This window comes from Trachinotus anak, unplaced genomic scaffold (assembly GCF_046630095.1).
Source record: "Trachinotus anak isolate AG129_WGS33_773 ecotype Australia unplaced genomic scaffold, CSIRO_AGI_Tana_v1 ptg000016l, whole genome shotgun sequence".
NCBI lineage: Eukaryota > Metazoa > Chordata > Actinopteri > Carangiformes > Carangidae > Trachinotus > Trachinotus anak.
This window is the reverse complement of record NW_027273867.1, coordinates 8,713,595-8,741,131: the sequence shown is the minus strand read 5'-3', so window position 1 is coordinate 8,741,131 and position 27,537 is coordinate 8,713,595. Positions and strand designations below refer to the sequence as shown.

Genomic DNA, 27,537 nt, shown 5'->3' with positions numbered 1-27,537 from the left:
ACCAAGGCCTGAACTCATGAACTCATACTTTATAATGAGTGTTGCTGTGTGTGTGTGTGTGTGTGTGTGTGTGTGTGCGTGCGCATGCATTCTGTATGTGCATTCTGCGCATGCATGTCGCTGAATGTGTTTTTGTGAGAAATTGTATGCATGCTTGTTTGTGTCACTAGTTCCCAGCAATATTCTCATGCAATATGGATGTGACTGAGTGCTCTGAGTGGACTAGAAGAAATCATGTGGGGATGGGCAGCAAAGCAAGACCACAGTAATGTTATGCAAGGCTGCATCTCATGTGAAATGGTTCTGTAGTGTAAGGTTTAGTACACTGTCATTTTTGTCCTGAACTGTTCCGAAGAAGTTTTGCCAGCCAATGAGAAATGCATGAATTTAAAATAAGCAGCATCGTGCACAGATGCACGCAGCAGGCACGGACAGAGATAGGGTCTGGCAGCTTTCTTTGGCCAAATGTACATATTGTATTTTTGTATGTTTATGTGGAGAGATAGTCCTTATCTCCAACAGGTTCCAATCCCTACAACAACACACTCTTAGAAGCGTGGACACACATTCAGCTGCACAAACATGAATAGCTGTAAAAAGTTTGGCCTTTAGTATATTCATAGACTGTCAAGTATGACAAATCGATTACTGAAATAGCTCATGTCATCATATTGGAAATCTAAAGCGTTTCATGCGTGTGATGGAAGCAGAAATGACTCCATGATGTGAATGACACACATGGAGATTTGGTGTGTGTCTCTTTTGCGTGTGTCTTTGCGCGTGAACACTTCCCTGTGTGTTTGCACTTTGCTCCTGTGGAGTTGCTGACAGTGTGTGGATGTTCTTGCTCTGTTTAATGAGCAGATCTCAAGATTAACACAGGAAGATAATGAGAAGCAGCATCACAGGAAGAGACTGAGAGTGCCAAAACAGTTGTTCAAATTTTCAGCACCCTGCTAGTTTCACTGCACATCAGACTGGCTCGTGTTTCCATAACCTGCTTGTGGTCCGAAAGGCAAGCTGAGCACTTACCGGCTGGCTTCACATGCTAGTTATGACATTTCAATTCCTTATGAACAGACTTATTCGCCACTCGAAGCGGCATACAAATTTTCTACAGGGAGATCACGTCACCCAATCAGTCGCCTGTTTAAAACTGCTGAAGACAGTCCTCCTCTCTTCAGAGCACCACCTCCATTACAAGCACATCTCCTCACTGTTTGAATCACATACACACATTCTCACCTTCTTGGAGGGGTTAACCATACTGCATGTAACATGAGCCAAGGTAGCTACTTAGCTTTCAGAATTTAGTCTTTTTGCTACCAGCGGGAAAGTTAGAGACGAACAACCATCACTTGATGTACAGTATTTGTGCTCCTACCATCTCCTCTCTGATCAGACAGAGCATGATTAAGATGATTAAGCTTAGCTTGAGCAATTTATGAGACTCTCATGCACAGACATGAGAGTGGTATGAGAAAAAAGGAAACAGTTAATAACAAAATGCTTATTTCTGTGGCACAAAAAAATGAAAATGCAAAAAGACCATAGTGTAGTCTTTGCAGGTATTTGATATGAGTTGCACAAAAGCAAAGATAAATGACATGAATGGAACCAAAAGACAAACTAAAGGAGATACATGAACATTCAAATTAGCTTTTGCACATCAGATAGCCACAGTGCGGCCCACAGACTGGATAAGAGTTTTCACCTCTCGTATCATCTTTTATGTCTCGTTTCTGAAACATCATGCAATCGGTGTCATGGAGAACAGCGAATAATAAACAGGCATCAGGTAGAAATTACATCATGAACACATTCAGAAACAATATTTTCATGTTACTAAGTAACAAGGTAGGAGCCAGACCTAGCATCTAGCAGTGTCAAACAGAAAATACGCCCTCAGCCTCTGCATAATTGCAGCGCATGGTTATAGTGCAACTTCATCAACAGAAGTTCTTCCCTTCTCAAACATAACATAATTGCTAAACCAAATTGCTTTCATAAGTTGCCAGGTAACGTGTAGGTAACAGCAACCTTTTTTTATCCACCAATCCTTTGACATTATGTGAAGACTGAAAGAGATCTTACACTACAATTTAAGAGGCCCGGATCCTGTAGCAACTGTTTTTACTGAACACCTTCATCTCTTTGTTTTGCCTCACTCCTAACAGAGCTCTCCCTCAGGTCTTAATGCATTGAGACAGATTCTTTTAGATCACAGCCACGTAATACAGCAGGATCTTCACAGAACAAATTCTACGCTAATCCCTGTATTGCTTAAGGGCTACAAGCCAAGTAGCGATGGCAAAGCACAATTCCACAGCCAGTAGATGAGTCTCGGTAGGTGAACAAATGAGTTATTTCTCTTTTTACTTTGCCTTTTGTTTTTTTTGTTCTTTTCTTTGTGACGCTGTGTGAAGTCCCGCTGACTTTTATGTTTTGTTTTCTCTCTTTTTGTGTCTTCTAAATTTACACAATCTACATGTCTCAAGGTCACCCACATGTCTCTACAAGCCCATAAACACACACACACACACACACACACACACATTGGCATTTATTTCCCTAAATTATTACTAAGGTGGCATTTTCCACATTTCTCCATTATTATTGCCATTTTGCCTGACTTGCCGACCCCTGTTGTGTGTGTTCAAGCGTACATGAGGGATGGTAAAGTGAGAAAGTCAGGTAGGAAAAATAGTTTAGAAATGAAGAAAAAGTCTGAAAATTGACAGATTGATGGAAACAGACGGAGAGAAACTCATAAACCAAGAAACAGGGAGAGCTTGTCAGTGTGTGTGTGTGTGTGTGTGTGTGTGTGTCTGTGTATGTGTGTTGGTCACCAATGTAGTCAGCATCGCCGCATGGAATAAGATAATCACCTCTCTCTAATGATGTGGTCGCTCATTGCCGGGGGCAACCGCAGTCCTCGGTGGTCTGTCTGATGTTGACAATCACCACACGCACACACACACACACATACCAGACATACATCAAGACACTCACAACCGTGACAGCCAATTAATGAGAGGGATGGGGTGGAAGAGGAGGGAGAGAAAGGGAGATTCGGAATTACGACATTCCTCATTGTCAAAACTCTTAGTGCTGCTTTGCTCCCGTCTGCTAATTAGTGTCTCGTTGTCCCTCACTTTCTCTATTTCTTTCTTTTTTTCTCTCTCTGCTGGGTGTGCATGAAGGTCTTCATGACATTTACAGCGCAATTCTGGTCCTTGCAGATTCTTTCCTTGCTAATTGGTATACGCTGAATTTACACAGTGTTAGAAAATGGTTGTTTACATTCAGATGCTGTTGTGTTTAACATCAGACAACATGTATATGCAGACATAAGGGCAGCTTGTGGCATTTATTCTGCAACATATTGTTTATCGCAGGAGACAGAGGGTTGCCTCCGTCAGATGCATGAGACAGATGCACTGGATGTTATTGTTTCCGCGCCTTGATGCTTGCTGGAATGAATGTCCATACAGGTTATGTGGGTGTGTATGTATGTGGCGAATATGTGCAGCAGTTACCTGGAGACTCACAAAGCGTCTGTGACAGTGCTGGCCTTTAGCAAAGCTCCATGTGATGGAGTGTTTTACATGCTCCTTTGATAAGGTGAATCTTTAATCTGCAAAAGCAATGCATTAACCCAATATGACATGCAGTGTGTGATTCCGTAGTGTGTGTGTCTGTGTGTGTATGTGTGTGTGAACCACTGACTTTTCTCCCCTCTTTCCTCACTTAAAGGTCACCGGATCACTTGCTTTTACAAAACACGCGAATAAACACAGACACAAACGTGTGTTAAAATCGAGACCGACTCCCCAAACAGAAAACATACACAAGTAATCAATTTTGATGCTCGTTATACTGTAATTAGAACCACAAGTGCAGGAATATGCAAATCGCAGCGGAGGCAGCCAGTCCGTGACGAATGTTACGCCCAGTGGTTCCGCTGCTGCGCGTGGGTGCTTGACAATCTTAAGATAAATAAACTCCTCTCCTGTTTGTTTATCATCACTTTTTCTCTCTGCCTCTCGCTTAAATGAAAAAGATTTATCAAATGTAAATATTGAGGATAGCTCAGCATGGAAAAGGAACAAAAGATATATTTTCTTCTTGTGTTTTGATGCTCTCCGCCCTCCCTCTTCCTCCCTGCCTCCTCCTTAATGCTCATGATTGTAATGGGGCCGTTTGATGGTGCACTTTTTGATGATGCCTCCTCTTCCAACAGCATCTGACCACAAATGCTGCGTGCTTCTTTGAACCGCTGAATTTTAAATGCAATTAGCACCTCTGCACACAAACACACATACGCGCACGCGCACGCACAAGCACACAAAAGCCATCTTGGATGTGCTCACGCTCGACACCGGCACAAATTAGACTGTGAAACATACACATGCACGCACCTGAGTGGTGAAGCTAATTTGCCCGAGTGGACCTGAGTGAAAGGAATAATGAGTCTTTGATGACTTCACTTGAAGCGACTCGCTCCACCGTGACATCATCTGCGACCTCGACATGACCCCTACGCTTTGCTCAGATTCATTTATCCCCCTCCCCCTGTGGAAATCTGCACTTCTGATAGGCTGAAGTCCACTGTGCCAGATAGAGTGAAAGGTGAAGAACTGAAGTTTTAACTGTGAAATGGGATTTGGTAGAGAGGAAGAAACACTCATTTAGCTGCATTCAGATGTGTTGAGAGGTGTAATGGCGTAAGAAAAAGTAAAAGAAAAAACTTGAAAGGCAGCTGAAATGTTTCAATATAGTTTTATCCACATGAACAAGTGGTACAAATGGAGCCAACATGGAGGCTCCACTTGTTTTCATGCCAATAGGACCTATTAGAGAAACTAGAAAAAGCTACATTTTAAATTTAAAAAATGTAAGTGTGCTTACTTATGCTGAAAATAGCACTGTAAAATGTCCTAAAGTGTTTGCATATGAAATGTTGAAAGGGTTCCAGTTATAGCACGAAGAGCAGTTTAAGCGTCTTTTGAGGTGTAAGAGTCAAAAGCAGTTGAAATCAGTTGAAGTGCAATCGCTGAAAGCATTTGAAATTGAAATTTGAGCAATGTAGGCAGAGGTATTTTCCAGTGTGCACAGTATGTAAGCACTGAAAGCAGTTGAACTGTCACTTGAAGTTTGAAAGATGAGAAAGCAGTTGAAATGAAACAGTAAACGATGACAAATAAAATTGAAGCCACAGAGAGAATTCAAGTGTACTTTAAGCAATTGAAGTGTCAGATGATGTGTAAGGAGTGACACCAGGTAAAATGTGAGTCTGAGTAATTTAGCTGGCTATTTGAAAAGTAGAAATGAGTTGACGTGTCAATTTATGAGTAGAGATCGAAAGCAGTTAACATTTCTGTAGATGCTGAAGTACACTAGCACTTAGCACTGTAAGTAGTTGCAGTGACTGGGCTCCATAATAATATATAATTCTTCTAATAATAAAAATAAAAATCACAATAATGGTATTAAAGTTAAAACTACAAGCATATGAGCTTGCATTTAAACAAATTGTCAGATTTCGATCATTTTCTTTTCTATCCATCCATCGCCATGGATAGAAAATGTGATTTTAACTACACACGTTGGTTCAAAGATTGAGACAATCTCGTTGTTGCCCTGCCGGCGACCTTGAGTGAAAGCTGATGACGTGGTGTAGGGTGACGCTGCAAACCCTAGCTGTAACCCTTGTGTCGTATTACCAATAGTCTTCCACTAATGGACATCCTATTCATTGCGTTGAGACTGTCTCTCTCAAAATGACCTCTCTGAATGCAGGGACACACACGATTGCAAGTGCATATATTTCCACACACACACACACACACACACAACGGGGCAAAAGAGCGTGCATCATTCATTTCTGTAATCAGTGCACCGTCAGTATATTTGTCTAATGATCCATAATGAATTAGCAAGTTTGGAACTGGGTTTTCGGGTGAAGGGACATGGATTAAAAAAAAAAAAAATCACATTTCAGAGAGTCACATGTGCATATGTTTCAGATATTCTAACACCATGCACGCACGAAATCTTTCAGAGGTCCGACTGAGAATAATTAGAAAGATACAGTTTGTTTGGATGCTCTGGGTCATCATTGCAACTGCGATAGTCACCAGCAGCAGTGGAATGAATTAATCATAACTTCAGTCATTCTCTAAATTACCCACTTGCGAAGAATAACGGGAAGCAATATGGGGGCCACGTTGAACTCAGCAAATTTGTTTTCAGGTCATTGTTTTAGAAATGTTTTTGCCTTGTTTTGCTCGGTTGTCCCTCATCGTCCTGTTCTCACATCCTAGGAGAACAGAGCAGGGAAAATCGGAGGGAAGAAAAGAAAAGCAGTAAAAGAAAAGGAGAAAGAGACAGAGAGGGCAGTGGAAATGCTCTTAAAAATGGTGAGCTGTCAGGTGAGTTCTGGAGAGGGAGCGGGGCTCTAAGTGTTTTGCCCTAACCACGGAGAATATGTGTGAGTGAGCGCGCCCATAAAGATACATGACCACGAAGCAAAGCGCAGCTCCATCTCTGCACCTGCACCCACAAATGCATTCTCACTAGCAGATGCATACATTTTTACAGTACATGCAATCCTGCACACACACACACACACACACAGATGTAACAATAACACATGGTTCACTTGTATGAAACCCAGTGAAGCAGAAAGAAGACTTTTTGTTTTTTTCTGCCTAAGCTTTTCATTTCCCTGATCCAGCTCAACCTTCCCCCTCGTGTCCTTCACACACTTTTTACCTTCCTTTAAACTACCCTTGTGCCCTTCTCTCCATTTACCTCCTCTGTTCGGCTCAGTGGTGCTCCCTCTGATTTATGCATGGGGTTCTGTGCCAGCTTAAGAGCACCATATCACTAGCGCCTCACTCTAATGTGCAGTGTGTCTGCAGGCGAGCCTTGAGCTGGTACATTCATCTGATTTGTGTACAGTCAGAACAGAGTGTAAAACCCATGAAGACAAGAGATGAAGGGGTGCTCTTTTTGCATCCAGCTTCCCGTCTGCATACATCTATTTACAAGGTCTTCTGTCCAGCTGTTTACTGCATGTGGAAAATGAGGTCCTTGTGTTGAAGCAGGCCGTGTGGAGGACAACAGTGCGAGGTTGTCAACTGGTAAAGTTTGGGGGGTTATGCCTAAACAGTGGGTGTCAACTCACAGATTCAGGTCATAATTCTCTGTAGGTTCATCACTACAAGTTACCCCTTTCACATGCATGGTGAAACACAGCTAATAGGAAAACTTCCTCAACTGTGGGTGATCTCCAGTTCTCCCAAAGGTCAGCACTGTTAAAATGGTTTGCAGACAGGGAAACTAATTTGTGTGTAGTTAGAGTTATGAGCAAATGCTTGAAAATTTACTAATCACAGCAATTCCATTGAGATACAGCGATTTTGGTGTTGCAGATGGTGGTGTGACCAAGACTTGGACTGAACTGTGTATGAAAAATCATCAGACGTTGCTTTCTGTTCATGTTAGCCAGCCTACCTTTCATCAGAGTTTTCTGTTTTTGCTTTACTCTTATAACCTTTCCTCCAAAGCTTCTTTCATTGCCTTTCGTCGTCATCTGCGACATCTACATCTGCTACTATAGACCACCAGGGAAAAGTCAGCAGTCTCTCTCTCCTTGCTTTCTGCTCTCCCCATCCCCTTTTTTCTTCTCTCTCCGAGAAAGTCTGACCCATACAGTCTCTAAAGCTCTGTCATCTTACTTCGCAGCTTTATCAAGCTCTCTTCAGCAGGCGGGGTGCATCCGTTCTTTACAGCAAACATGATCTCCTAGAGATGTTATTAGCATATGATCCTTACAATATGTATGTGTGATAGTCATGATACTCTAGATAACTCAGTGTGTTTCGCAGAGATGTACATTGGTGGGATTTGGAGGCTATGACACAATGCATGAAATGCAGAAATGAAGAAGATCAGAACAGCATATACAGCCATATGGAAGGAATACATACTAACTGTTATTAAACTTTTTCCCCTCTGTTAAGCTGATGGAAATCCCCTATAGGGTGTTTGCAGAGCTGAAGTCAGTGTTCTGTTAATAGGATCTAATTGGAAATGGCTGGTGTTAAGGAAGTTGCTAGGGTTGTCTGAACCTAATCCTGTGGAAATCCCTAAGAAGTTATTAAGAATCTATGTGCTAAATGTAGGACAGTGGTTTGCAAACGGAACTAAGCCTTCAGACTCTTTGGGTTTGCCCCAAAGTTAAAACTACAGTAATACAATACACTTGACAAAGGCCCTCTGGTGAAAAAAAGAATAAAAATCTTCAATATTTTGTTGTGATATATATGTCCTGTACATCACACTTTTGTCAAATAAAGTTATGAGGAGTTAAAGTTATGGTGAATTTCTGTTAATGGCTGGACATACAATGAGGCCTGTCATTCTTCTGATTTTAGTGTCAGATTAATGTGATTCTGTAATTTTCATGGGCCTCAAATACATAGAAAAACAATTAAACAGAGAAATCCAATCAAACATGAGTGGTTTGATGGTAAGTCAGCGTTACATTTGCCTGAGAACAAAACCACCAAAGCCCCTTTTCCACCGGTCAAAAAACCCACTAAGACCCACTAACATCAGGCTTTTGTCAGCAATGGAAAAGGGTACAATAGACACTGACACCAGAGTCAAATGACTCTGCAGTAGACGCGAGTATGTATCGGCTCCAGCTCTGATTGGCGTTGATGTGAACACAACACCCGGATGAACCCGATAATTTTCGCCCCTTTTCCGATTGCAACACCTTTCAGTGCACACAAACACACTGTAGACAGACCTGTCACCTGCCCATCTTGGTGCTGGTACACCAGAAACACCGTGGCTACAGTGTGCTCGAGGACGAAAGAATGAGCTACAGCCCTGAAATAAGTTTTTAAAAACACACAATCACCAATCGAAGTGTCTCACAGGGAGGCTCTGACACTTTTAAAGAAGCACCAACTCTGAGATGAGACGGATCCATTTTACCAGTTTGCACTGCGGCTAGCATCTCACTCTTTTCCCCGGCGTGACCTCGCTCCTCACAGTTGGGTGTGGCCTCAGTCTGAACAGAAAGGCAAACTCAACTAGCAGTGGAAAAGAGGTCAATTATTTACTTTTACTAGCAGGTTAAACCGTGTTCAAAAAAAACCCTTATAGCCACAATTTTCTTTTTTTGCAAAAGGGTATAATAATAGAAAGCTTGACTGGTGTAGCAACAGTAACCAAGGAGACTAATTCAATCCATCAACATACAAAATATTGCCAAGTTTAAACAAATGGAAAGCTTTGCTTTGCAAACACTGGTGTGTCTTTTACTAATATCATCTATAGAATCTATAGTTCAGTGGAGCTATTAGAGTTAAGCAGGGCTGCTGTAGATTGCTTTGCGGCAACTGCTGCCCCGGTGGTCTCTCGCTGTTTCCTGATTGCTGTGGTCAAGCCAAACCTGTCCTCCCCTGGCCTGGTATGAACCGGCCTTGCTGCTCAGCCCTGTGGGGAATCCTTGGCGCATGTCTGGCCCTAATTAATGCCCCTACTGCAGTCTCTTGTTAGAGAGGGAGATGAAGAAGGAAAGCAGGGGAGAGAGAGAGAGTCAGTAGAGAAGGGGACTCTCAAATATTGATTGTATTTGCATAAATAGCTGCAGTTGTTTAAAGCCCTGCATGACCCCACTTGCTAGCTTTGCACTCTCTGGGCATATGTAGGGAGAAGAAAATAAAGAGAAGCAGAATGAAGAAGAGAAGAGGTGATTATAGTCAAGAGAATGCATGGATCTCCCGCAATGCGACACAAGGTAGGCCTCTCAATCAAGCCATCCCAAAGGCTAATGCCACCACTTGTACACTTTGTAATTTGCACCAATTATTGCCCCATTAGTGAGTCCACTGTAGTAGGGCGGACAGAACATAATGATGCTTTTCTGTGGAGTTGGTCATTAATACAACTGATTAGATAAAACGCCTGAGAGTGTGAAGCAGTCACTTCAGTTGCGTTGTGTCTATCAGTGGTGGCACTTAATAAATGTGGCCTTTGAAATAAAGGAGCAACTGAGTGTAGTGCATGGAAAGAGAAGAGAAAATAATCGCTTTTCTCCTCTCCTACCTAGTTCTTCATCCCTCTTCAGCGCTTCACTATGCAACCCATACAGGTTTGCAGTTTTGGCCCTAGATCCTCAGTGAGTTGACCTCTAGTGACCAGGGGTCGCCTGTGAGAGTAGACAGTGACCGGGCTACACATGATTCTGAAAGTTGCTGTGGAAGTGCAGAGAGTGAGTCTGAGCATGCAAGACTGCATGTGTGTGTGTGTGGCTGTGTATTGTATACGCATTCGAGAAAGTGTCTATGATATTTAGGATTTACTTTACAGCGCTCTTTGCAGTTTTAGAGGTTGTACAGAGGAGAACTTTGAGTCCCACAGTTGTTGCACAGAGTGCTCAAATAAATTTCCTCTTCCAGCTATAGAGATGATGAAGTGTAGAACTCATATTAAGCAAAATAACAAGCTTTCTAGGTATTTACAAAAACCTTGGAGAATACTTCAAACTTTTTTATTTTCAAAAGAGATTTCAGCCTAAATAGCCATCATATACAGTATAGAGGAGGCAGAATAGCGATAAAGCTATAAAGCCAACTGAAAGTGTTATTTGATATGAAATGTTATATGACACTGTATCTATAGCTATGTTTTAAAGAGTCATAACTTCACACAAAAAACAAAACACATTTTTGGTGTTCACATTTCTTCCATCTTTCAAAGATTTCAGTGACTCAAGTCATGTATAACAGTTACTTTTCCATAATTATTAGAAATGCACATAAAGTACTAGAAAGCAGAACTATTTAGGAAACAATTTTAAATGTAGTCAGTGACTGAGAATGGAGCACAACTCTCTATTGCAACTTCAGTTTGTGAATTTGATGGCTCCATCTTTACATCCAGTAAATGCACTGCCTGCTGCAGTGTTAATGAAGATCACATGAGTTGGTAAACAGAGATGAGGTTGATTTAATCTCTACATCCCTGTGATACGTCCAACTTAAATCCAAATTTGCGTTTTTGTGTTTTTCATACTTGGCATCCATCACATCCTACTACCACAAATGACTAGAAACTAACGCAATTTGTAAACCAGTGAATATTAGATATGCATTAATGTCACAAACACTGAACACACTTTCCATTGATTCTGGAGCAAGTGAATGAATTTGCATTGACTATGTCCAGCAGTATTTTCTTTCTTTATGTGAGAGAGCTGTCTTGAAGTTACTGACTTGCACAATGCAGTGTATTAGTGAATTGGGCTGTGTGAGTTTTTCAGCAGTGGATGGAAACTAGTGGACAGATAAAGCCATCAGTGGTTGAATTTTTCTTTTTTTTTTTAGCTCACACACCCACTGTGACAACCATCATTTATGTACAGGCTGTAGTGTGTGTAGTTCTCTCTGTGTGCATACATACAAGTGCGCCATGTACACGCGAGAGAGCATGCCTCGCCCTGTGTGTGCGTGTATGAGTGCATATTTTGTGTATGAGAGAGCTAGCAGAGCTGATCAGTGTCCATGCTGAGGGCTTTGTCACAGCTGACCTATATTAGATGAAAGCAGCTGGATCAGTGGCCTGCAGGGACAGCAAAAGAGTTGTGTTCTAATTATCTCTGCAGCTAGCTAGCGACACATCACACCCGTGCGTGCAGACACACACACACACACACACACATAGACACACGTACACTTATATACACACTTTCCAGCAAATCAATGGGAGCCTGTGAGAGCATCTGCCATGCGCCGCTTGATGAGCGACAGCGGCAGATCCTGTGTGTAGGATACGTTGCCTCATGTCACATAATGCATATTAAAACCTTTTGGGATCATTGACTGTGCCCTTCAGTCTCCAAATGTGACTGCTAGTGACACAACTCTGTTCGCCTTAGCAAAATATTATTACCAGGTGATATGCTGCTGAAATGAAATCAGGCTCTTGTTGTGGCATGTGGGAATTGTAGGAATGCCTCCAGTCGTCTTGTAAATGACTCCTCACATGGGTTCAAACAGTAATGTAGTCGGCGTATTAGCCGCTGTTGTCATGGAGCCCCAAACACATGCTGAGGCGGTGCGTTAGCGATAATGAGGCATAGGATGAGAGCAGGAAAAAAGCCCAGGGAGCTAATGCTAACAGCTAATAGTAATCACTGGACTAATGCTAATGCTAATGGAAGGGTAATAAAGTGTGTGGAACCCACACATACACAGGTATGTACACACATGCACACATCAGGTGACACATGGAGTTTCTTTGTGTAAGCCTCAGCACATGTGTGTGTGTGTGTGTTTTTCTTTCCTTAAGTCTAAGTGATTTCACACATTCTCCTACCTTTAGGAGGTAATTGGATGCAGCACACACTCAATTAAGCTGTTAGCCTCTTAGTCATCCCCTCCTCTTTCTTTCTCTTTTTTCTCCCTCTGCGTCTTTCCATCCCTCATTCACGACCTTTTATTTCCATTGCTAATTTAGTTTTCTCCACTGTTCCCTCGCTCTCCTCCCGTCATATCTTTCCGCCGTCCCCCTGTTTGTGGCTCCAGGGCCTATAGCGCTCCAAGCAGGGGAGCTGTGGCATCAGCCAGGCAGTTGGGAGCGTCTTGTTTTGGGACAGACACATTCCACCACACTGCATCTTCAGGCACTGCTAGGGACCCATTTACAGGTCGGAGCTTATGTGGAGAGTGTTTTTCCCATGATGGAAGGAGGTGTGGGTTGTAGAGAAATGAAAGAGAAACCGTCCTGAATGGTCCTCCCAAGGTATGATAGGATTTGCATCAATCAGCTCATCAGAGGCTTTTTGCAGATGGAGCTTCCCTAACGTTTTTCTTCCTTTGTCTCTTCCTTTCTGCAGAGTTGACGGAGAGCAAGTTATTTAGACGACCATTTCTACCTGAAGACATGGAGCACCATTTCCTGATGAGACTGTGGTAAGTAGATGCTATGTATGTGCGCGCACACACACACACACACACACACACATATACACAGACGTGCATGTGTAATTCCTGCGGCTACTTGTCACCTGTAACCTCAAATACAAATCCCACTTTGGTCTTGTGCGTCCTTGAAATCCATCCCCTGGAGGAGTGCATAAGAGATCCCAGTGGAACCTCTCAAGGATTAACCCACGTCAGCGAAGCAGCTCTAAGAAAGTGGGAATCAGAAGCACGCTGCTCACTCCATTCTCTCTGCACGGCCTCTAGTGTCTTGTGTTTGATCTCACATGTGAACCACTATTGACTGAGTTACTCCTCTGTAGATGTTTTGCTTTTGAAGCTGCAGTCCACATTCATGGCCGAACATACAACGTACAACAGACTGAGTTGTACCTAACTATGTACCATGTACCTAGCATGCGTTGCTTGGGAGCGCAGCTTTTTCAAAGGTTGCAGAGTGTTTGTTTCATAGGAACATCGATGTTGGCGTGACAGTGACCGGCGGAGATAGTGATGGAGAAAAAGAGGAGAGAAAGATGTCAGACGAGTGCTGGCTGGCGCAGTAGTAAAGTAAAAAATAGCAGGCAGGGCCGACCGATTGTGCTGGCCCGAGGTTGTACTACTATTCTTAGCCACAGTCTCCTCCTCTTCCTCACTCTCTCCTCCCTCTCTCCTCCCTCCTTTCTCCTGAGTCTTTTGTTACCACGGTGACGTCAGCGCTGCTCAGTCCATCTGGTGTCTGGTAGCACTCTGGATCTAGCTACTCTCACTCTCTAATTGGCTAAATCACACAACTGTCTCTCATCCATCTACCTCCCATCTATTTGTCATTTTATTTTGTTATTCTTTCTATACATCTATTTATCCATCACCACCTCAGCTGATATCAGTCATGTGTCCCACTTTTTCTTATTTTTGTTGGATTCACCAAACGATATGCAGCTCTGAAGCTTCCACTTAATTATAGCTAGAGAGAGGGCCACTTAGAGACTAAGTACCCTGTTTGTGTGTGTGTGTATTTCCTCTGATGGGATGGTAGGGCAGGACTGTTCTATAAAAGTAAAAATCACAGATGCATCAAAATGTTATTGTAAGAACCAGAAAATCTCTGCTTCTGTCAGCGTGGCTTTGCACTGTTGCCACGGTGATATGTCATGCCTGTAGTTGCTGTCAGGGCAAGTGCAGAGCACTGTAATTCACTTCTGACAAGTGCGTGTATGAGTGTTATCTAAGCAATAACACATGATGAGGTGTCCAGATATAAGGAAGTAATGGACTAGGTGGATGAAATTCCTCCTGCAGTGTTCATCAGTTTCTATACGGAGACATTTCAGTGTGAATCATTAATACTTAATCAATATATCAATACTATAGCCACTTACTCTAGATTGCCTTCTGTTTAGCTCATGGTTTGATTAGGTTTTATCAGTGAAGCATAAGTATTGTTGCTATGGTTACTTGCGATTTATAGCATAAACCTTGTGTGTTACACAAAGATAAATCTGAGGAGTTGTGAGATGATACGGAGGCTTGGAAAGAAGAAAAAAACTGCTAACAACTCATAGATTTTTCTAAAACATGAGAAGGCCCCCAATGAAACACTGCTTTTTTGTAAGCGGCCACAAGCCAATATGTTTGGAAACCACTGGTTTAAGCTTTAACAATGCATCGTATTCTATGACTTAATCATATGTTGGTTTATGGAAAATCACATCTCGAAAAGTGACATGATGAAACCCTGGTGGAAAAAAGTACAATATTTCCTGCTGAAATGTGATGGATTACAAGTATAAAGTACCATAGAATGGAAATACTAAAGTAAAGTATAAGTAATTGTAAATACAGCACCTAGTGACTTTGTACCACTGGTTACGATGATGGTTATTAGTCTTGATCAGGATGGTGTTTGAGGTGCAGGAGCCAAAGAGAAAAGCCAAAAGCCTACACAGGGATACACAGGAGAGCTGAAGGGGAGACGTGAGGTGGATACTGTGTGAGGTGAAACTGAGTTGTAACTCAGTCAGATTTTAACACACAAACATCAGAGGCGTATTGATATTATTCAGTGTGACTTATACCTCTGCAGATATCATTATCTCAGATGTCCATCACGAGTAAATGTACATTTATGAGCACACTGTAAAAAAGAACTGCTAATATCAAATTCAGCTTACTTTTAATGGTGGCAGCTTGACAAACTGTTAACAAATACAGTATTGAGAGAATATCAGCACATTCCTGTAGCAGACATACAGACATTGTGCTGCTGGCTTCGGTCATAGGCCTATATATGTAGGTGTTAGCATGTTTCCATCTATTGGATTAGCAAAAACATTTTTGATCTACTCCATTTTCACACTAAATCAAAGTTCACACTGGCCAGATTTAAAAAGAACAAGCAGTGCTTCACACAGACGTGGCTCACAGGTCACAGAAAACCAGTAGGTAAATGCAGTTGTAGTTATTAACAGGGTGGCCAGGGTATTAAAATCACTGACCAGCACAGGTAATGTTAAAGTCACCTCCCCACGAGAAATAAATCCAGTCTGGATGGAGTTTAACTTTAACTTGAGCAGAGATCCAATCAGCGGCAAGTGAAAACACCAATGTGAAACCACGTTCCCCCTGATACGCGTGATTCTTTTCTTTTCAATCGATTTCACTGTCACAGACAAATTTCCAATGTCGAAATAAAATCACAGACTTGCGGCACGCTCCCATCATTTTTTCGTCTCGCAGTTCAAGCATGTTTAATATTATATTATATTATACGTTTTTATTCTTATCTCATGCAAATAGAGATGTTCAGTGACGTGACCACGTCAACTTCTCCAGCAACAAACAGGGAGCAGCAAACCAAGTTAGCGTAAGGGCAATATTAAATCCAGGCATGGGTAATGAGGAAAATAAATTTAAAAAAGCAAAACAAGAAATCATAAATACTACTTCTAAATTCTAAAAAATAATGATAATAAATAAAAGAGATTGAACAGAGTCATTTTAGGAGCACATTGTGACAATTATAGTGTTGGGTTACTAACTTTATAAAACAATAACAACAACAACAACAACAATAATAATAATAATAATAATAACAAAAAAGCAAAATAAAAAAGTCTGGAAAAAAATGTATTTCTTCCTGTAAATTTCCACCAGGGGCATGATGGGAAATAAGCTCAAAGGAATCTAGTCTTGCAAATAGTGACTTCAAGAATCCCCAGTCATTACAAGATTGCACAGTGAGAGACTAAAGACTGTGACTTATTGACACATGATCTTTAGATGTGTCTTTTAGTCTTTTAAACGTATTTTCAGAGCCTTCCAGCGTATAGTAGGCACAAGTGTGTTAGTAAGGTCATAGGTCACCACAGCAGCTTCAGTGCTCTTTGGCTTTGATTCAACAAATGTGTGAAACTACTGGAGGGATGAACACCATTCATCCAAAAGAAACTCTCTCATGTAGTGTTGATGTTTCTGGCAGAGAGCACTGTCTAATGTGTGTTCACCAGTTATTTAACTGGGTTGAGATTTGGTGACTGCAAAGGCCATAGCATATAATTAATACTATTTACATTTATAGCAACCTGAATAAACAAGTAGAGAAATACAGATGCTACAAAATGCTAATGTTTCCATATACACGTCATATATTGTATATAGCATTGCTGCTGATAAATGTCAACCCCCCCCCCCCCCCCCCCCCCCCCATAACAAATTTATTGTTTTTTTTCAGTGTGTTTGACTCAATAACATTTAAAAGTACAGTGAACACTATGAAAGGCTTTAAATTGATATCATGTGAGGTGTATTTTGCAGAGATGAGTCACTCCCCCCTCCCAATCATTCAAGTTCCACTCCTGAATGGGTGTCTGTGTGTGAATACGCATACATTACCGCGTGCATGTGTGCGTCTGTGCTTACATGTTTGTGTGTGCATACGGCTCTGTGGCTCTGTGCCCAGTCTCCCTGCTGTCGGCGTGTGGTTTCTGGGAGAGTGAAACTTCAAACAGCAGCTTTTTGTAGCACTGAAGGACGGCATCTCATTAGGAGGCACATTAGGAGGTGTGTAGTTTCCGTTGTGTAGCTGTGAAGAAGCAGACAGAAGTGAGCCTGCAGGAGAACAGGTTATCAATTCTGTCTCTTGATTATCTGCAGTGCAGCTTATCAGCAACAGATAAGAGAATTAGGCTCAGAATCGTTTTCTCCGTAGCAGTCCTGCATGCCAACCCCGCTTCTCAGCAACTTAAACGCCATCATTTGATTTGCATTCTTATTTTTCTATTGTACAAAACAAACTTTACTTTTTTTATTATTCCTACAGGATTCTGCAGCTATTCAGATAAAAAAAAAAAGCTGTTTACTCTCCCAGTTCATCTCGGAGCTACACACACAAAAAAGGGCCATCTGTCACTGTCAAAAGCTGTAGCTACTGCTGTGTATTACTGACAGGAAAATGGACACAATAAAAAGGAGATAACAAGAAAGCATGTAATAATCGTGTTCTCTATTTTGTGCCACATGGGCTACTGTAGACCTTTTAAGACCCGACTGTGTTGTTGTCAAGTAGAGAGAAGAAGCAACAGCTTGAACTCAACCAGCAACTAAACAGATAGCCGGAAAATGTTGCAGAATGGTTTTTTTTAAAAGAAGTTGAAAGAATTAGGAAAACGCTAAAAAGGATTGTCCTACAATGAGCCTTCTTATCTGATTCTTGGCAAGAAGATGAAATCAGTTATTGTGTGTGAAAGTTAACATTAAGCAAGTAATGTTAGTTTGTGATATCTCATTCTCTCTGACTGTCATCATCTCTATCTGTCTGTCTTTCCTCTTGTTTCTTTCCCCCATAACTTTCCCCCACCCCTCCTCTCTCTTTCTCTCTCCAGGTGATTTATGGATGTCTTTTATCAATGTTGAAAGCAGGGCTCATCTGTTCTGAACTACTCAAGTCCCATATTATACGGTATAAGCTGAAGGAGAGAGAGTGTGTGTGTGTGGGTGAGTGTGCGTGCGTGTGTGTGTGTGTAGGTGTGTGTGTAGGTGTGTGTGTTTGCGTGTGTGTGACACAGAAAAGCAAAAGAGAGAGAAAGAAAAAAGGTGGAAAAGGGAGTAGAGGGAGGCAGTGTCTGTCTCAGCCTTCATATGATTTAATCAAAGCCATCCATCACATCTGGATAATTAGACAGCAGCATGGATCGCATGACCAGAGCCCATCAGTTAGAACACACATGCACACACTTACACACATGCGAAAACAGTAGAGGAGAGTCCCCATGCAGTCTGAGGTTCAACATCGTTTCTGGTTCTGCATACTATCAAGACAATCATAGCAAAACCATGCTGGCACAATTTCAAACATAATCAGTCAGAGGAAGACAATTGGGACCAGTATGAGCCAGTTTGGGCTCTGTCAGTGGGGTTTTAAGCACTTGATGGCCAATTAAATGGGTAGAATTAGTGTTGGCATTCAGAGGGCTCTTCCCAAAGCCTGCTAATGACCAGAACATAGGCCTCACTGCAGAAAATGTCAGCAAAGAGTCATTCAGTGTCAAGTGACGTCTTAAAACTAGCCTTAAAATAAGTGAAAACTGATACCATAACTCCACTTCTTTCTAGTATACAATATTCTAGTATATTTTTATTTTTTATGAAAACTTGCTTGTGAATACAAGCAAGAGACCACCATAACCATAAATGAAATGACTATGTTTAATGTGAAAGGGGTCGCTCATAGTGAAAAACCCACTCACAATTATAATTATCATCATATGTGTGAGTGTTTTACGGCCCTTAACCATACTCTTGTGGTTCAATTTCATTGCTGTGTTAAAGTCATTTCCAGCAGTAGCTGGAAAGCAGCTGTTTACAGCAAAAAGCTATGAAAACCCACTGTGCATCACCTGCCAGGCACCGAGCAACATGCAGACAAAGCCAGCTACTGAGATGAAGCTACAGATAATTTCCTCAGGAGTTGGTGAAGAGTGAATAATGGACCTCCACTCATCAGATGGACACAAACATGACTCTAAATAAATGCTAATATAACTTTGTATCAGCTGAATGTATAAATACCCAAGTATTCGCCACACATCGGCCGCTTGCCAACAAAATGGTGTATGTAATCCCATTAGACATTTTTTCAGTTTAGTTAGTATGTAAAAAACTGTTGATCTCACCTTTCTGTTATAAACATCATAAAGTAGTTCCTGAGCATCAGAAATCGTCTGTTGCTAGGCAACTTCTAACTAAACACCACACGGGTTCTGCTGGCCGGGCTTTGAGGAGGAGGTTCTTAATCAGCCAATAACAACAGAGAATAATGCTGCTTTTATTAGTTATTATTGACATTATTAAAGCGTCCCCCTCATACCATTAAGGTTAGGCTAAAGCAGCATTTGTTGTTTGTTTGTTTTGGTTGTTTGTTTGTTTTTTGGTTTAAGTTGTTGGTGGTTACGCAAATAACTGTAGCTCAAAGGTCTTAGCTAAGCCTCACTGTTGCTATCTTTACCCACAATTTAATACTGCAAAGAATCCATTGTTTAATCTTTAAATGGTCATTTCCGGAAGTGTATTTTTTGATACAACATGCAGTGATACACTATCTATGTCTCATAAGATAACATTTGACTTGCTAATATTTTACTATTTAACTAATATTTGTCTTAGCATCTTGGAATAACTCTGTGGACAAGATAAAAAGTACTTCTGCAGTGATGCTTAAATGTGTCTCAGGCAAACTGAGAAAAGATACTGGTCCTTTTTTTGATATTTTGGTTATACATTTCCTTCCTGATATGGTGTGACACCTCAGCATCGCCTCAGGATCAAGTGCGCCATTACTTCTATCATGTCCTAATATTGCAAAAATGATTACCTGTCTCATTTCCAAGTGCTTTAAAGACCTACACTGCCTTTATTCAAATTGTTTAATGATGCATGTCTCAATAGATTGCTGTAGAATGTAGGAATTAAATTCATTCAGCCATTAGCTATGCCACTTGTCCTTTAAGGGTCACGGGGGGGCTGGAGCCAATCCCACCTGACATTGGGCAAGAGGCAGGGTACACCCTGGACAAATTGCCAATCTATCACAGGGCTGACATATATAATTTTACTGTTCATCTTTATTTTCCTTTCCAAATAAGTCTCATTGGTCTGGGGTACTAATAGAAGTGATGGAAAAAAATAATGTTTTTGGAGGAAACTAATGCAGGCACAAGGAGAACATGCAGAGTAAAAAGCAAACCAGGATTCAAACCCAGAGCCTCCTTGTTGTGAGTTGATGGTGGTAGCCATTACACCACCATGTCTCCCCCAGAAATTACATCTACACACTATCATTGTATAGTAAGATTGATTCATTTGGACTAAACAGAGAAAAATTGCACATTACTTTGATCCTCCTGTATGAATGCTGAATATATAAAAGAGAGTCAATAAAGATTCTGCCAATTACATGCACATCAGAGGATGATATGTACTGCAACTATAGATTAGCTGTAATCCTGCTAAGATGTTTTTTTTTTTATTGTGTTAGCTCATAATCAACCAACAATGCTGCTCTTACGCTTTGAGTGATCCTGTTTTAATGGAGACTTTGTGCTTACGTTGATTTGATGAGGGGGTGTTGAGTGGATCTATGGGCTCTCATAGGATTTTAAAACAATATAGACTAATGAATGTGTGCATATTGTAATGAGTGCTTATACATTAAGGATTTATCTCAGGTGGGAACAGCAGCGCCTCGCTCGCTCTCTCTGCTGACTGAGAGCAGTGAGATTTCTTGTCCCTTTCCCTCTCTTCTATTCCTCACACATACTCTTATTGATCATGCGAACGAGTGACAGGAATGCAGCGTCAAGATCTTTTGAGGGGAGGAAAACTTCCCTGCCTTTTTTTCCTCTTGTCGCTCTGCTTCATCACAGCTGCACGGCTCGTTCTCGTCTTCTCTTTCTCTGCCACCTTCTCTCCATCTCGCACACTCCAACAAATACAATCACACACACATATGCACAAAAAAAAAAAAGCCTGCAAAAGAAAAATCACATCCTCGTTTGTCATTATCACCTTATCTGTTCTTCAGCTGCAATCTTTCTCACTGCATTTCATTCTCAGTTGTGAGTGAGTTGTTGGTGCAGGTAATAAGAGGGGTTTGAGCCTAAAACAGATCAGATTTGTCACAGAAGCCAGCTGGTAAAGTGATGTAGGTACACTTCTGAAACTGTAATGTTCAACAGATTCAGGCCTTTCACAATGTACATGTGTGATTGTGTGCATATGTTCATGTAGGCTATGCGTATGTTTCACACATGAGTGACTGGGTGTGTATTGTGTCTGGGAGGGAAATGAAGGACGTCACAAATTCTAGTCACCCACGGCATTTATGCTCCCACAGTGACCTGCCCAGCCAGTCACAGCTGAAACAACATGCTTTCAACACCACAAAACACACACATATACATATACATATATATAAAAGGACACATGCAGAGTGTGCACACTGGCTAATGTGAACATTAAGTGACTCCAGCAAGAGTGTTCATTCATTGGTGTAAAAAAACAGTAGCCATATCCCCTTGTACATAAATGTAAGCTGCCATCATTGCTTACTCTAATCTACTTTGCTGTGTTTAAAACTGCATAGTGTGTAAATGACCCCCAAATGTAGCAATGAATGAATGGGACATGGATCAGATGTAAATGCAACACATACTTGCAGCATCTTTGATGATTTCCGAACATCCAACACCAAACACTTGGAAGATAATTCAAGTTTGTTACACCTTGGGTCTTATTTTGGAGTTTCTAGCATCACTTCTATTGGTTATAGTAAATCTGCTTTTTTACTGGTCAAAAAACCTGCTAAGACCTGCCAACATCAGGCTTTTGTACAAAGGTACAATCGGCATTAACACCTGGGTCGAATGACTCTGCAGTAGACGCAGGTATTTGTCAGATCTGGCTCCCATCAGCATTGACGTAAACACAACACCCAGGTGAACCTGATAATTTATGCCCCTTTTCCTACTGTGACGTCTTTCAGAGCACAGACAATGTAAACAGACCTGTCACCTTCACCGCTTCACTGTGGTTGAGGATGAAAGAGTGAACTGCAGCTCTCTATATAAGTTTCAAAGACACACAATTTCATACAGAGGCTCAAACGCTTTTACTGAAGCACCAACCCAGGGATGAGAGGGAAAAGATCCGTTTTACCAGTTTGCTCAGCGGCTAGCAGCTCACTGTTTCTCCACTGCATCTGTGTGTGTGTGTGTGTGCTCAATAGGTGTATATGATGACATCACTCCTTGCAGTTGTGTTTGTCCTCAGTCTGAACAGAAAGACAAACTTGACTGGCAGTGGAAGAGGGGTCAATTGGCATTCATTCATTCATTCTTTTAAAATTTTGGTGTAAAAAGGGTATAAGGGTAACTCCCTCGAGTTAAATGCTGCTATCTGATAATACAGCAATGTCATGAAAAGTCTCAAAAACAAAGGCCAGGCAAGTAAAGTTCTTACCCAACCTGTTTGTTGCATGTCATTCCCATGCATATGCCCTCATTTCCTGTCATCTCTTACTGATGTACTCTGAAATAAAGGCCTAAGATGCCCAAAATACTTGGGATTTTCCTTTATATACATTGTACTGGGATAAAGGTGTTGAAGTCAGTATATTAAGGCTCTAGCTTTAGGCACTGGCACATTGTTTAAATTTTACACAGTATTCTGATTCATTCAAGTCATTTAACAATATTGGACACAATACTGATAACACTAGATAACACTAAAGTTCCATTTTACCTTTATTTCTAACCAGATGTTACTGTTGCTCACAGTTTGGCTGTCAAATCGAAAAATATATGGAAATTTATACATTGATGAGAGACAGACGATCCTGACAAGATGAGTGGGAGAGACATACTGTATGGAGCGATGTAGAGACATTGTACATAAATGGATTGAGGGTAAAAAATGGCTGTAGCAGATATGGTTACCATGGTGAAAGCAGCCGAAAGCAGACAACCCGTCGAGTGAATGCAGAGAGAAGCCTGTGGTCGTAGCCTTGAGCTTGTTCCACAAATATGCACATATGAGAATGCTCCACATAGGCAGAGTGCACACAGGAAACAGAACACGTTCATATATTAGTCATATATGTGATAGACTTTGATTGGCAGAACAGATTCGATTTCAGTGTCCTGCAGCACATCATTTCATCATGTATAGCTTCACAAATTACACACAACAAGTTACTGTTTATTAGAGAGGTATAAGATACAGTCTCGAATGTGGTGCTAAACGATTAAAGCCACTTCATCACTGGACACCTGAACTAATATGGATTATTCTTGAGGTGTATTTTTGCAGTTAGTGGACTCACTTAAATTGGTCACAGAAAACTGCTCTTCAGGAATATCTAGTGTTTGGGAAGATAATTTGAAATGTAGTTAGTGACGCTATAAGTCATATGTAGTTCAGTAAGTGAGCGTTTAAGACACTGCCTTGATGTTAGCTTCAGCAACTCAGTGAAATATCTCATTCAGCACTTTTTAAAATCAGTCTTTGGGAAAAAAGAAACGTCCATATCCATATTCTAAGAAAGATTGCCAACCATTACAGCACTGGCCATAGACTTTTAAGTTAATCAACATTTTTAGCATCTGAAAAACTACAGCTCCTAATGAAATAAAATTAGAGTGGCAGTGTGGGCACTTTAAATCACTGTAACATGGTTTTGTTCATATTCATAAAACTTATTAGTACTCTCTTGTTCTCTGCTCCAAGGCTGTTTAGTTATTAGCAATATTAGAAATTTAGTTAAGCTAGTTGCACTTCATGTACACATAGCATTGTCACTCACCAACACTGAGAATTCCTTTATTAACAACAAGTCCTCCAACCTTTTTTTCAACCCCTGATATGACCCATAGGAGTGTCTCCTGAAGTAGCGCCCATATGATGGCATATCGGACCTTGGTTGTCATGGTTACAATAATAACAACGCTGACTGTACTGAGAGCTACCATAATAATGGTCATGGCTTGGTTTGGTTTAGACACTAAAACTACATGGTTAGGTTGAGGAAAAGTTAAATCAAAATAAGTACTTCCTTATCAATAGACTATCTTTGTAGTCATGGTTACAATAATAACAACATGGTTAAGTTTGTTGGTCGAGGAGAATAGAAACAACATAAACTGCTGCTCCCACATGGGAGTCCACACCGCTCTTCTGTGTCATTTTCCCGTAATTAGTTGACCCAACCATCCACCTCAACTCTTTATCCTGTGTCACCACACTTGTCTCTTTGCTCCTGTCACAATGACCTCGGCTGCTAAATGTGACCTAACAACAAAACGTAACCATGGGTCATAATAACCTGCTGCACAAACAACCCATGGGCTCATTTTTTACAGGACAGTCTCTTTATTAAGCTTGCATACAAGATGTTTTTCTCCAAACTATATTTCATATATGGTTCTGTGTAGTTGACTTGGTTGAATCTTCTAAATGTAGAACATGCAATACAAGAGCGGACAAATGGAGTCTTTAAGGAAAGGCCAAAAAAAAGGGAAAAAGAAGAAGATAAAAGGGAGAAGTGAGAAGAGAGGAAAGAAGGTGTGCGGCATACAAAATGCATCAGTGAGCTGCCTGCCCTCCTGACACTTGACTTTTTCCTCTTCTCTCTCACTTTACATTCTTTCCCCTTTGCACCACCACCACAATTCTCTCACCCATATCCCCTCGTTCTCTCCATCTTCAGATTTTTCTTTTTTTTTTTTTTTTATCTCTGTTCCCCTGACTGTGCCCTGACACTCCAAAGCTCTGCTCCCCTCATTAACTCTCTTTCATGGGGCTGCAGATGACAATAATTGCTTTGAAAACAGGAGACAATGGGATACAAGGATTATCCCCGGCTCACACCCACCACCACCACCACCACTACCACTACCCCACACCCACTCTGTGAGGACATCACTGCTCTGCATCCTCCCCTCCACTTCCTGTCCTCTTCCTTCCTGCAGATGCCAACTCCGCTTGTCCTTTCTTTTTCATGTCCTTTGTTTCATAATTGCTCATTGGTCTCTTCTCTTTCACCTTCATCTTTCCTTTACCCCTTTCAAACTTTTTTTTCTCACTTGATCTTTAACACACACACATTCGCGCACCTTTTCTTGTTATCTCCTTTTTTTTGCCTCTCTGTCACCTTCTCCCCTCTTCTTAGTTCATATTTTCTCAGAGCTGTGAGATGAGGCCCATAGGGATAAATCCTCTGTTCCTGCCAAGAGAGAAAGTGACATTACTGACACAGTTACACACACACACACATTCTCACACACACACACACACACACACACACACACACACAAAAAGAGAGTTCTGTGAAATGATAATGACATTTGATTAAACTCCGTGACTAATGTGATGTCATCTTTCCAAGAAAACCATGAACCTGTGACAAAGTGATGGAGGAAAATGGTAAAGAGGGAGGGCAAAGATGGGGAGGGGGTACAAACAGAATGGGTGAGGAGTGAGGGGTGAGAATAAGAAACAAACCTGAAAGATACGCTTAATGTGAAGAGCTGTCTTTCCACTCTTCCTTACCTCTCTCCATCACCATGTTTTTCCCTGTCACCCAATCCCCCCGTCACTTTCTCCCCCACCTGTTTTCTCCTTGTCTCCGTTTGTCCGAAAGTCACTCTCTCCATTGCTCTTGCTTATCCCTCCCTCTCTCCGTCTGTACTCTCTCCATCTCCTCCCTCCGGTGATGGCTCTGAGGTTTCGGCTGTAACTGCTTTAGTGCAAGGGATAATGGTTTGTAATTCACTCCTGGCTCCTCTCCTGGTCAGGAGGCCCACTCATGGACAAGCAGAGAGAAGTAATCAGTGTGTATGTGTGTGTGTGTGTGTGTGTGTGTGTGTGTGTCTGTTTAAGGAGAAAGTCCTTCAGATTTTGTATCTCCTTTTCAGCTGCACTACCCCTGGGTGTGTGTACTGCTTTCTTCCTGATTGCATTCATGCTAACATTTGCATGCGTGTTTGCATTATTCGTGTGCATTTTTTGGAAAAAAACGTGACATTATGTGTGTGTGTGTGTGTGTGTGTGTGTGTGTGTGTGTGATGCTGTATGGGGATCATCTCATATGTTATGTAACCCCTTGTCAAAATGAAACACCCCTTTCATCCAGAAATAATGACTGTGCACACACATGCACACATGCGTGCGCAAACACACACACACACACACACACACACACACACACACACACACACACACACACACACATACACAAATATGCACTCTGTTACATTGCAGAAACTGCAAAGCAACACCCCCTCTGCCCCCCTCCCACTGTGGCACCATGGTGCAAGAATCCAATACCCTACTTCCCCAGAGTATAAATAATACAGGGGTGCCATATGTGTCAGCTTGTAAATCTAGATCACCAACTGTGGGCCCGAGGAAGCTTGGTAGGCCCAAGGGTGCCCCAGGGCCTCCAGGGTGGTGGGGGTGTTTTGGTTGGGAGGAGGGGCTAGAGCTAAGCAGGACCAGATAGACTGTCCACCGTGCAGTGCCTCACCTCAGGGCAGCAAAGACAGAGTGGGGACTGAAACAGGCCAGTCACCTCTCAAATCCTATGTATTTTTTGTTGCACACATACACAACATTGCAGCTGCTTAAACGAAACATCTAAATGTCTTTTTTGTTCAGATCACAATTTTTTTAAAGCAGCTATAATGAATATTCTAATACTTACAATAGGTCATATAACTACTGTAGGTTTTCTTTAGCGATAAACCCACAGAGAATTATTACCTGACTCTGCAGGTCCCCTCAACTTTATGAAGCTCTGTCACCTCTTTCAGATCATTGCTGTGGTTTTTGGTTCTGAACAATTAATCAAAACTTTATTGAAATCACAATATACCAGGTGCAATATCCAAATCAAAGGAGCTACAATTTTTTTTTAATAAAGGTAAAATGGGTGACAACATAGTGTTTAAAAATGAAGCAAGAACCAGTGTGGTGTTACAGAGATGCCCTGGCCTTCAAATCATATTCTCCCGACATGACATGCATGCATATTTGGTACAGACCCCAACAAAAATAACATCATCATCATTTAATTTTTTATTTATTCATTTATTTTTTTCGTGAAAATGAAATACAAAAATGACCATAACCACAACATTTGTGACTCATATCACAATATCTCTCAAAATAACTACAATATCTTTTTTTATTTTTTTATTTTGGATATAGTTCAGCCCTACTGCTGGCATTAGACTCCACCTCAGCAGGCAATTGTTTTTAGTAAAAACCCTCAAAAACTCCACTGTGATGCCATAAGAAAGGTCATGTTACTCTGCTGGATATATTATAATTAGACAACTGAATGCTAACACATTCATCATATCAACCTTAACAGTGATAATATGTCAATGTAGTATTCACAGTTTGCTTCCACTGCCTCCAAGTGGCCAAAAAAAAATCAGCTGTTGCAGGATTAATGGCGACATTTCAGAGAAAG

At 41.3% G+C, this 27,537-nt stretch overlaps 1 protein-coding gene across 1 annotated transcript in view; it reads left to right on the top strand.

The window, feature by feature from the left end:
• Positions 1 to 27,537, top strand: part of dlgap3 (discs, large (Drosophila) homolog-associated protein 3) — a 125,663-nt gene that overhangs the window by 50,293 nt on the left and 47,833 nt on the right. Inside the window, exon 2 of the mRNA XM_071499312.1 lies at positions 12,923 to 12,998. The gene's annotated coding sequence lies outside the window, so the exon portion shown is untranslated. The remainder of the gene's footprint in view (positions 1 to 12,922; positions 12,999 to 27,537) is intronic.